Source organism: Choristoneura fumiferana, chromosome 17 (assembly GCF_025370935.1).
Source record: "Choristoneura fumiferana chromosome 17, NRCan_CFum_1, whole genome shotgun sequence".
Taxonomy (NCBI): domain Eukaryota; kingdom Metazoa; phylum Arthropoda; class Insecta; order Lepidoptera; family Tortricidae; genus Choristoneura; species Choristoneura fumiferana.
In genome coordinates this window covers 21,060,911-21,073,854 of record NC_133488.1, presented here as the reverse complement: position 1 = coordinate 21,073,854, position 12,944 = coordinate 21,060,911, and the positions used below count along the sequence as shown (strand labels likewise).

The following is a 12,944-nucleotide window of genomic DNA, read 5'->3' as shown; positions in this document are numbered from 1 at the left end:
ACGAAGTTCGTGTCGTTCCGTCCCTCTGACACTTACACTATTTAATACGAGAGCGAGAGGGACGGTGCAATACGAGCTTCGATTTTCGAACTTCAGAATAGGACCTCTGGCAATTTCATTTCATTGGTTGATATTATCTTGATTTGATATTATGAATCGGAACGTCGGCTATTTTTTTTTTTAAACTTGACGAAGTGGTTTTTCCTGCTCTTCTCTCGACGTCACTGATTTAAATATTGGAAATACAAACCAATGACAATCAAGCTTTCCATGAAGCCGTGCTTTATTTAGTTTTTTAAACCAATTACACAACAGCATTCTGCCAGGCAAAACAAAATATTATCCAGCGAGAACAACATCACAACATTGTTTGCTAGAAAAAAAATGACTAGTATGTCGTTTTGTTACTTCCTTTCGTTTTAATTTAGTTTAAATTATTTAATAATGTATGTCCTGCATTAAAAACAGTAGACTTTGATGTGGTTAATTTAAATGTCTTGTAGATGTTTATTTGCTACCGTTGTAAACTGTTTCTATTTACTCTACATAGCTATGCGCGGGCGCAGTTCATACATAAACCAGTAGCGCATACTCGTTCAATTAGATGTAAAAAATGTAATGCATTACTAATTACTAGCACTACAGAGCCAGTGTTCCACCAAAGATCAAATATTGACACAAAACGCGTGAGTATTATTGTAACCCAATATGTTTTGTAAACATTCTTGTGCGTTCTGAACTTTTGACTCGTCTGGTTCGTAATTTAATGTAACTGGGAGTAGCGCGTCGTCTTAGTGAACAAACATTGCTCAGTGACCCAAAGTGTGCATCAAATTATTTACTATACTAAATAAATGTGTTTAGTTTGTCTGCCTGTCTTGATCAAAACTACTTGTGCTTAGTTGATTGCTCATAAGACTACCTGATATATTTAACTACATTTTTATGAAGTGTTCAATCAAATCCAACTATGTATAAATAAGCCATGTAGTTTTATTTAGTAGCCTCATTGTAGCTTTACAGTAGATTGATACGTTTTTGTTTCACTTGCAGTATATGCCATGCAGAGGTAAATATGTCTTCAGTCCACTGTGTGGTGGTGTGGGAATGGCAGTGCGACGGGCAGTGGCTGCCACACACGCCCAGCGTGGCTCGGACATTGGAGCGCGCACATGCTAAGAAGCTGACACGAGTTGTGCTGGCTGATGCTGATCCAGAATTGAAGGGGCACTATGTCAACTTGAGGACACTGACGCAGAGCTCTGATGCCAGTGGTGAGTGTAAATCAGGGATGGCAAATCTTTATTAGTGGATATGACATTGTTTATGAGAAGTATAACAATTTGATTGCGTGGTTGAATAGAGAGTAAAAACTTTCAACTAACTATGTGTATGCATTTTGCAAAACTAATCATCAGTGGTGTGCCTGAATTATTTAGTTCTCCATCCCTGCTATAATAGAGCATAATAGTTGTCAGCGGCATCTTTAGCCATGTAGCGCCCGTGTGCAATTATTACTTTACAGCCATCTAGGAAGCGCGCGGTCAAATTGTAATAGTACAAAGTGTGACAAAGTGCCGCGGCCGGCGCCCCTAACACCGCAGCGCCCGTGTGCAACGCACACCCTGCACTATAGGTAAAGACGCCTCTGATAGTTGTATTATAACAGTAGTAGTAAGGTGCATAAGGGTAGGCAGCGCCAGTAGATGCACTTGCACTCTCCAGGGTAGAGTCAGAGGCCCTTGAAAGTGTTAAGTTTGATACAATTTGTTAACTTCAACAGACTGCTTAGTTCATTGAAAGAAACTGTTTATCTTCTATCTTAATTGTATTAGGTCACAATACTAAGTAATTAATTTGTTTCTGTATAATTATTTATGCACAAAAATACAGAAATTTCATTATAATATAATTAGTGGATCTGAATCCTACTTCTAGATGCGAAAGTGGACGGAATTGAATGAAGTGTAGTAAAATCCTTGGATTTCCAATGTGCAAGTAAAACATATTATTATTATAGTATAACATGTAAATTATGATGGTGTTTAACCACCCCACGCTTGCACACGCCCACCAAAGCGTTTGACCATCAGTTCCACATTTATGGTCAGGTGTAGATAGAACATGCGCTGGACGACGTGGCGGGAGCCAATTACGTTATCCGATTTTACAGTCAATTTGCCTCTCAGCTCTTAAAGTGATACTATGGTGTTCATAATTGATATTAAAGTAGGGCAAACTAATGCAACTAATTGATGGCCAATTGAATATGCTTGTGATTCTCATCGCAGATGTTTTCATACTAATTTATGTTAAACTAGCTAGCTGCTACCAGCAACTGTCTGCAAATCTGCCATGAATTAGTTGCTATCCCACGGGAACTGTGCCATTGTCTGCTAGTACAACTCAAATGACAGGCATTATTATTATTACACCCGGAATCACAATCGTTTTCGTTATTTCTTTCTGTCACACGGTATAGGATGAGGGTAGAAAAAGATGATGAATGCAATTATGAACGCCAGGGCAAAAGACAATACGGGTGCAGGTCCCCATGGGTCACTGTTTTTGACGTCACATTCGTCAGCGGCATTGTAATATTAGCTGTCCTAGTCCTTGCGCACGAAGTGTTCCGTACCATTTATATTATATTATGCCTATACAACATTAGACATTAGCAAAAAAACGGCAAAAAAAACAAGTTTGTTATGACAGACAGGAGTCTGAGTAATAGGGTTCTGTTGAAAAGTGATGTGTAAAAGAGCCCTTTGCAGCCTACTTACAGAATAAACATTTTGATTTGTTGTTTCCAGAGGGCGCTGCGGGGCCGGGTGGCGCGGGTGGTGCGGGGGCGCGGGGGCGCGGGGGGCGCGGAGTGCGCGGTGCGGCGCGCGTGCTACAGCGTGCAGTCGCCGGGGGGCGCGGCGCGCGCTGGGACTGGGCGCGCCTCGCCCCCGTCGCGGACCTCGTCTACACCGTCCTGCCCATGGAGGTAACTCCTGCCCATAATACTTTTCTAAGGCCATAGATGCCATTCAGGATAAATATACATTATGCCACGTCTCCGTTCTATATACATCCTACTGATCTTCGCTTAGATTGAAAGAGCAGCAGACCTCAGGAGCTCAAGTATCCCATCAAAACTGACACTGGTTGGGCAAGAACCGGAAAAGCAAAAGCTGTCGCATTCGCTAGGCACCTAGCTGAAGTATTCAAACCAAATCAGTGCCACAATGCAGAAGCTGAGCAAGAAATCGATGCAATCATGAGCGAAGACTTTCAACTGTCTCTACCCCAAAACCAGTAACCATCAAGGAGCTAAAAGCAACTATAAAAGGTCTTCAGAATAACAAAGCGCCAGGCTTCGATTTGATCACCAAGGAAGTCCTTGAGCAGCTTCCCCAGAAGGCTCTGGTTTACCTTACTACCCTCTTCAATGGAATACTCTGTGGCGACACCCCTGCCACATATTGTGTGATCAGCATTTTAGCTAACCACGCGGGGCCCGCGGCCAACGGACGCCAGTCGGTACACAACCACCTTACTTGCCACGCGCCTACCAACGCGCCCCGACTCCCGCCTGGTTAGCCCGCCTTCTGAACTTTTCTTATAACATAAATGTGTGTTATTAAAGAATGTTAGCTACCTACTTTGTTCATCTCTTCCATCCCAGCACGCAACCCGAACTATAGACATTGCCAGAAAAAGGTAGTTAAAGTGGTGACCCCGTTTTCGAACACGTGCTAACTAGATTCGTTTGTGAGCTAACCAGGCGGTTAAATTCAGTGAAACCACAAAGTGACCTCAGAAGTAAAAGCCTCAACAGTCGAGCAGTCAGACCACCGAACTGCTATCTGATAGCGGCAAAAGCAAGATAGCACCGTTCCGGACCAATCTTACACAAACACGTCATATCGTTACATCAGCAAATATTTCGCCGAACGTCGTCTCATTCCTAGAAGCCATCACAACCGCCAAAGCGTGTGGTTAAAGGATGTTATATATTGCCGCCGGACATCGTGTCATTTGAAATCCATCTTGAAGCCATCACAGCCGCCAAAGCGTGTGGTTAGAGGATCTTCATTGCACCGTCGAGTGTCGTCGCAGGGAGTCATGCCATTACACGCAGAGGTCGCTCATGAAGTCATTACAGCCGCAAAGGCGTATGGCATGAAGACTTTCTCGTCAGAGCATGATCAAGCGGGACCTACAAGCGCCGCATTCCAGCCCAGTCACGTTGCATAGCAGTGGAGCAGCGTCAGCGCGGGCACAGAGCGATCATATTACAAACGTCGTAAACATGAGCGCAGCGTCGGTTTATTTGCATCAGCATTACCGTAACAATATAAGAGTACAGTCAGTGATGAAAAAAGGTTACAAGTTGTCAAGTGTTTTTATTTTTGGCTAAGTTTTTTTATGTATACATTTTATTTTTCTCAAAAAAGGGGGGGAGTGATGTGGCGACACCCCTGCCACATATTGTGTGATCAGCATTTTAGCTAACCACGCGGGGCCCGCGGCCAACGGACGCCAGTCGGTACACAACCACCTTACTTGCCACGCGCCTACCAACGCGCCCCGACTCCCGCCTGGTTAGCCCGCCTTCTGAACTTTTCTTATAACATAAATGTGTGTTATTAAAGAATGTTAGCTACCTACTTTGTGCATCTCTTCCATCCCAGCACGCAACCCGAACTATAGACATCACCAGAAAAAGGTAGTTAAAACTCCGAGTTCAATACTTCCCCAGGATATGGAAAGTCTCCATAATAACTATGATCCACAAGATGGGAAGCCCCCGGAAAGAGTTACCTCCTACAGACCCATAAGTCTCCTAGTTACCATGTCCAAGGTGCTCGAAAAGATCATCCTGCATAGAATAACTCCTGTCTTGATGGAAAACCAAACAATACCCAAACACCAGTTGGATTTAGAAAACATCACTCGACGATAGAGCAAGTACATAGGGTCTATGAAAGAATCAGAAGATCACTAGATGCAAAGAGTATTGCTCGCGGTTTTCCTGGACATCCAACAGGCGTTTGATAAAGTCTGGTTCAAAGGCCTACTATGTAAAATAAAAACAACGCTCCCACACAGCTACTTTCTCCTGATGAAGTCGTACTTATCTGACCGTATATTCCAGGTTCGCGAAGACGGAGACACGTCCGAATTCTACAACATACTGGCGGGAGTCCCGCAGGGCTCCGTTCTTGGACCAATCTTATACACACTGTACACGTCTGACCTTCCGGAAGCGCAAGATGTTGTCACTGCTACCTTTGCTGATGACACTGCAGTGCTTGCAAGCAACACAAATCCTGCAGCTGCTTCAAATACCCTACAAAGAAGTCTAGACAATATAGGTAATTGGCTAAAAAAATGGGCGTATACAAGCCAGTGCGTCAAAGTCCGTCCACATCACCTTTACCTTAAGAAAAGGAAATTGCCCATCAGTGACATTGGGAGATAGCACTTTACCCCAGATGACACTGTAAATACCTTGGCATCCACCTCGATAGAAGATTGACCTGGCATAAACATATAAAAACCAAAAGAGACGAACTAAACATGCGATTTAAAAACGTGTACTGGCTTATGGCTCGCAACTCAGCGCTGTCCACAGACAACAAGCTGCTTATATACACAAACTATCCTTAAACCAGTATGGACATATGGAATGCAGCTTGGGGCAGCACCTCTAACTCCAATATAAATATCATTGCAACGGCTGCAAAATGGCATACTCCGAAACATTGCGAACGTACCATGGTTCGTCACCAACGCAGAGATCCACGAGGCAATGGGGATGAATACGGTTAAGAAGGAGATAAGCCTCCCTGGCGGAGAATTATAAAAGTCGGTTGGAAAATCACCCGAACAATCTGGCAAATCAGCTTTCAAACATCAGCTATTGCAAACGACTGAAACGACATGACATACAAAACTGAACGTCAGATCACAAATGAGTGACTGCTCCGCTGGGGAGCATCCTCGACTCGACAAACCACACTCAACAAATCCGCTTATAGTCGTGTCCAGGACTGATTGCAGATAATTATAAATATATAAAAAAAAAAAAAAGATTGAAAAGAGCTTTAGTTCCCACACGGAATCATAGCGGATTGATTGGGGAATGCATTGAGGGTAAATAATGTACTTATCGTGAGGTCCCCTTAATAAATTAATAATTTGTGTTATGTAATGTTTGTGATTGGTTAATAGTACATTACTGTAGAGGCCGGGCAACCCCACATTCTTGCCTAGGCTTGTATGATGCTTTTCTCAAACATAATATAAAAAAAAAAACAGAAATGAAGCTGGCGGGACGCTAGTCTCGTCGTCCTGTTGTGTCGCGCTGGCTGCTATACTAACGCCATCTAGCAATATTTCGTCCGTCAAGAAATCGTCATCACGCTGATGCTAATGGTGAAAATGAGTGCTATGACCCACTTAGGCCGCTTGTAGACGTCCGTTGTTTCACCGGCCAACGGACCGTTTTTTAACGGACTTGCGGTGTCGTATGGCTAGTCGTAAGTCGCCGGACAAGCGTCCGGTGCATTACACACAGTCGTTCTACCATAGACCGCTTAGACGTTTGTTATTTTCACTGGACAATGGACTGTTTTTTTTTGCTGATTTGCAGTGTTGTATGGCTTACAATTTGGAATAAATTCTGGAGCAATAAAGAAACCCTAAGTCAAACCTCCCTATAACACTTAAGAAAAAAGTTATGGACTCATTTACTACCCTGTCTTACATATGGTTGCCAAACATGGACATATAATAATAAAATTGAAAACAAAATACAAGTATGCCAGAGAGCTATGGAAAGGAGTGTATTAAACATACGAAGAATTCACAAAAAAAGAAACACAGAGATAAGAAAAACAACAAAATTAATAGACGCTCTGGAACACGCGAAAAACATTAAATGGAAATGGGCAGGTCATATTGCACGCATAATAAAGAAAAATGGACACAATTAGTAACTTATTGGCAAGGTCCAACAAACAAACGAAAAAGGTAGACCGAAAGAAAAATGGGAGGATGATTAGTGGAGAAATGCTAGCGCAAACTGGCTTACTAAAGTAAAGGACAGACAACTTGTGGAACGAAATGGAGGAGGCCTTTACCCGTTGAGGGGTCCATATTGAATTGTATATGAAATTAAATGTTATGTAATTTTTTTAATGTTATATGTAATAATTGGTATAATGAAATGATTGATTTGAATATATGTATAATGCATGCACTTATGATTATAAATGATGATGATTGATTCAAAATGGAAATAAAGAGGGCTATAATAATAATAATAATGGCTTACAATGAACATTTGTTTGACGACGAAGCCAATACAACACCGTAAAAAATGGTAGAAAAACGGTGCGTTGTTTAGAACGGTGGTTTAGAAGCGGCCTCACGATGGAGTCTTTGGGCAGGTGCAGTGCCAGCTGGAGGAGGCGTGGACGAGTGGCGCGGAGGCGGTCCGCTGGCGCGTGGGCGCTGCGCCTGCACGGGATGACGGCGCGCGGGGCGGCCGGCGCGCTGCGGCTGCTACGGCGCGCGCCCCAGCCGCCCTACCCGCTGGCGCGCTCCGCCCCCGCCCAACCACCGCCGCTGCCCGCGCTGCCCGCGCCGCAGACGCACGGCCAGTCTCATGGTACGCTTGTGAACTATGATTTTTAAACTAAGCTCATCCACGATACCGTTGACTGGTTAACCACAAATTAAGATAGCTTGTAGTAAAATTACCAATGAGCGCATCGGGCCGAACGGCGTGCTAGTGCACTTTACCAGATGCCAAAGGAATTTAGAACGTTTGCACAATACTAACGTCACATTGAAATAGAATTTATAATGACAATATTTGGGTGTAAATAGGCGGCGGTGATTTGCTTCCCATCAGGAGACCCGCATGCTCCTTTGGGTCATCTTATAGTATAAGAAAAATTACACCCGGCTGCGCTCGGCTACCGTCACGGCCGGACGGCTCCACGGCTGCATTTGGCTGCGATCTGCTCCGTTCGACTTCTGTCGCGTGCCGTTGGATTTATTCCATTCGGCAGGCAACCAGTAGATCGGAAAAATATCTGAACACGACTATTGTTAACGGCGTATAAACGTGTTCAGATATTATTGATCAAATGTTTATGAACTCGACTGTATTCGAGGCGGTGGAACGTGGCAGCAGCCAACTCTGCCCGGTCCGCTCAGCGGGAATCGTACTGTAACTTCCCCCCCAGGACACCTCGCGCGCATCCCGCAGCAGCACACGGGGTCGAGTGTGCAGTCGGCGCCCGCGCAGCTGGTCGGCGTGGCGCCCGCGCAGCCGGCCGGCGTGGCGCCCCGCAAGCCCGGCCTGGCCCGACAGATACTGCACAACTTAACATCTTCAGTCAGTATTGCTTTGATGGCTTACTTTTACAGTATAACGTTTCAAACTCTCGTGATTCTCACTCATAGTCAAAATACCATAACGGGACTTATCACGCTATTTTTACACGAGTAATATTTACCTCGACGTTTCGGCAACGTTACAGTTGCCGTGGTCACGAGTACTTACTTGGTTACGAGTGGTTACTTTTACAGATTACAAATTTTACAAAGAAATGGATTGGATCATTGGAATCTTCTATAATTCCAAATTTAACAAAAAATACTGGTTGAATTCTTCCACAAATTTTATAAAAAGAATATTACAAAAAAAATACATACATACATATTTCTATCCATCGAAAACTTTGCATTTTTTTTCGAATAAGAATTATCTCGGTAGCCAATGTCAATCAATAACTGTTGCTTTACATTAGTAAAAGTTATTTTTAATCGATATAAAAGGTGAGTTTTATCCCGCGGGAGCTTTGCTATTTTCGTGCTATTTTCTTTATTTAATTATCCTGTCTGTTAGTTAATCCATACAATAAACTACTTATGTGTCAAATTTTATCCAAACAACTAAACATAAACTTTTCCATCGTCTTACGTTATCATCTACGCTTACGAAGTCCCGGAGTAAAGTTAGTTTAATTATAAATTTTACGACATTGTCGATATGTTTATACGTTTGACGATATGCTTACGTGTAGAGAACATACTGCCGTTCGATTTATTGATTGTACTGGCCGGTTGCAGGTCACAGCGGGGGCGGGGGCGGGGGCGGGGGCGGCGCGGAGAGCCAGCACAGCACGGACTCTGAGTCGGGCCGCACCGCGCGCCGACACAGCGTCGATACCGTGTCCACGTACCTCAGCCACGAGAGCAAGGACAGTCTGCAGGTAACGCGTTCTCAGTTGCAGGAAAACACTCAAGTTCTAAAACTACCTACGAACTATGCAGATAGCCACGTGGTTTTAGCGCACCGTCTCTTTCTCAAGCGATACTCTGAAGAGAGACAGCGCGCTAAAACCGCTCGCGCTAGTACGTTCTTGCACTGACCGACCAGCTGTATTGACCAGCGACACCTATCACCGAGTTGATCTACTTTGTGTGGCGTGCGGCGTGAGTAGCTAGTACTGAAGACGTTATTCTTGTTCCGTAAGGACAACTCCCGAGAGTTTTCTGATCTGAGATCTGCCATCTTTTTCTTGTGCCCTTTCCTTTTCTTACAAGGTTTTTAGATTTTTTTACCGTACAACGGCAAAACCTACACTGGCAAAATTGTCCTCCAATGGACAGAGCCATATCTTTCTAAAAAATAAAATTAAGTAAACCAATTGCAAGGGGAGGGCGGCAGGGAGCTGGCGCTGCCAAGAGCGCAGCCAGCGGTATCGGCAATTTTTGAAAAAATATTAGTTTTTTTTTTACAAATATACAATTTTACTCGCAAATGTGATGAAAAATATTGTATGTCGCACGGGCGGTACTACAATTACGAACATCGCCTCATTAAAGCCCTCGGTCTTCGACTTCGGGCTTCTAATAGACGCTCGTTCGTAATTCCTTATTTACCGCCCTTACGACACAATGTACTATTGTTATGTTATGCAGCAGGCGTCGGTGGGGTCGCTGCTGAACTGCAGCGCGGGCAGCGACGACGTGTTCGAGGCGCCGCCGCCGCTACCCGCACTGCCGCCGCCCGCGCTGCCGCCGCCCGACGCGCACCGAGGTCAGTCCATCATATTTTCTTTTAAAACGCAAGTTAAGCAACCCTGTGTAGTTACTAGTTACCTACAGACTACGGTCTCTCCACATAATATAACGACGCGAAATTTGCAAAAGCCGATGGGAAAATGTTTTAAGTCTACGCAATAAGAGCTAAAAAGTTATGGTTCGGCTCGGATCAGCTCGGCCGACACCTGCCGTTGCGTCGACGTCTTTTTCGCCCTTATTTCGTAGATAAAACGCTTTTTTTTACTGACTTTCGCCGATTCTGCGTCGATAGATGTGGGAGACCCTATCATTCATTAGTCTCGTTCGTAATTCGTTGTTTATCGCCCTCGGACATATTGTACTATTATTGATCATGTGTTGTGCAGGCATGTCGGGGTCGGGCCGGCGGTGTGCGTGTGGGTGGGCGCGGTGGCGGCGCCGCACTGGGACGCGCCCTGTCCGCGCTGCCACCGGCCGCTGGGCGCCGCGGGCGCGGGAGCGGGAGCGGGGGCGGCAGCGGGCGCGGGGCGGAGCGGGCGCGGGCGCAGTCGCGTTACTAGCCTGCCACCATATGATGCACCTGCACTGTTTGGACACGCAGCTGGCGCAGCGGCCTCATGTGAGTACCACACCTTTATTACCTAAAATTAATTATGGCAATTACGCGATAAGGGGCAATGAATGTCTGTGTTTTGATTTGAGACAATTTTGTTTTGAAAACTTTTGTCCTCCCTTTTTTCCGAACAAAATTGGACTACGCAAGACTGTGGTTGGTCGATATTTTTATGGTACGGTTTTAAGATGTATTAAATATGATTTTAATCTAAACTTTGTTTTCACGCCCGTAATGACAGACTTTGAAAGCCGCACTTAAAAACCTCACGCAACAGTGGCGCCATCTAGTAAGACGAAAATCCGCCTGCTCGTTTGCCCCCTATACCATAAAAAAAAAAAAAAACCCGGCCAAAAGCGTGTCGGACACGCCCAAAATAGGGTTCCGTAGCCATTACGAAAAATTAAGTAATAATTTTCTAAGGATTTCGTATTTTATACGGAATCGTCCAAGTTTAGGTATATTTTATACCTTAGGCTGCTATTTACTCATAAACTACTAATAATTCTCAAACGAACTTGGCCGCTATAGTTTTCCTTGAAAGTTTGATATACTTACTACCATCCTGAATTTTTTCGACGCTCGATTTTAATGAAAATTTGCACTTTAAAGTTGAATATTTCGCAAACACATCACTGAATCGACTTGTCTGTCTTCGCTAACCCCTAATGGTTCTAAAAGACCTATTTAACGATATCCCACACTATAGGGTCAATGAGAAAAAAAAATACCCCCACTTTACGTCTATGGGAGGTACCCTAAAAAAGTTTTTTTTTTAAACCATTTTGTCGGCATAGTTTACTTATATATCCGTGCAAAATTACAGCTTTCTAGCATTGATAGTCCCTGAGCAAAGCCGCGGACGAACAGACACAGACAGACATGGCGAAACTATATGGGTTCCGTTTTTGCCATTTGGCTCCGGAACCCTAAAAAAACGATAGCCCTCATTGTGATCGTTGTCCACCAGGAACCCCTGTACATCGAGTGCCTGGTGTGCGGGCGCGTGTACGGGCAGGAGGAGAGCGGCGGAGGGGCGCGCCTGGAGGGGGGCGGCGGGGGTCGCGCCGGGAGCCGAGCAGCCGCCCGGCAGCATGGCGTGGCGCCTGGAGCCCGGCGCGCTGCCCGGCTTCGAAGGCGCCGGCTCCATCCTCGTCACCTACAAGTGAGAATACCAGCTCGATGAACAGCCAACACGCGCGATGAATTTATTTATTTATTGGTTTGCCAACAGATACAACACTATAAAACTTACAATAGGATCTTATGGTGTAATATAATAACATAGACCCATCCCCTCCTCCTCCTCCTTCCTCTTCTGTCCTCCCTAGACAGCCGGTTACGCCACTAGTTCTCATTATACACTACTAGCTTGTTGCCCGCGACTCGTTTGTGTAATATTCGTTTATTATGGCTATCCCACGGGAACTATAAAATTTTCCAGGATGAAAACTCAAACTCAAATTATTTATTACTCACATGTATAATTATGGTGTTACATTAATAGTGTTTCAAACATGCACCCTGCAAACTATATTTTTATTGTACTTAAGTTCATTGTTACGTTTTCCGTTGTTTTTCGTTCATTTTTGTATGAAAGGATGGACTCCGGTCCGAGTACTTCTCGGTCAAAAGACGACTTGTAAGTTGTCTCCCGTAAAAACGGCTCTTTTATCGAAAATAGAAAAAACATGCAACAACAGAACTTTATATAATATTTCTAGCGGGCCCATACCTTGAAATCCCCTGAAATGTCACTTTGACAATGACGAAACTTTGTTTACATTTTTTCCGTGGGATTAAAAATCCGGGTTTAAGTGACGCTGCAACGTCAGTGTCCCGCAAAATACCGCGCGACATTTGACTTGCCGCGGAACACGCTTGCCCCGGAGGCCTTCACTGAGGATTCCACTGTAGTCCAGGGTGTCCACTTTCTGGAAAGTCAGGGAAGTTCAAGGTGGTCAGGAAAAATCAAGGAAATTTGCTAGAAATCCAAAAAGTCAGGGTAAAATCGTTATTTCCCAAAACTTATTGTAGCTCGATATTTTGACACCAGTGTTTCCAGTTCTGGGCACGTTCGGTGTGCAGTGAATTCCCATCATCGGGTCTAGCTTAGTATCTTGGGCACTAAAAAAAATCATATAACCTTCTTTGAAATGTACACGATTGGTCAGGGTTTAGAAATGGTTAGGGAAAAGTCAGGGTTTTTTTTTAGGATTTGTAGTGGACACCCTGT

General features: G+C 44.5%; 1 pseudogene; it reads left to right on the top strand.

The window, feature by feature from the left end:
- Window positions 1–212: 212 nt before the first annotated feature.
- LOC141437241 (uncharacterized) lies at window positions 213–11,915 on the top strand (annotated as a pseudogene).
- The last annotated feature ends 1,029 nt before the right edge of the window (window positions 11,916–12,944 follow it).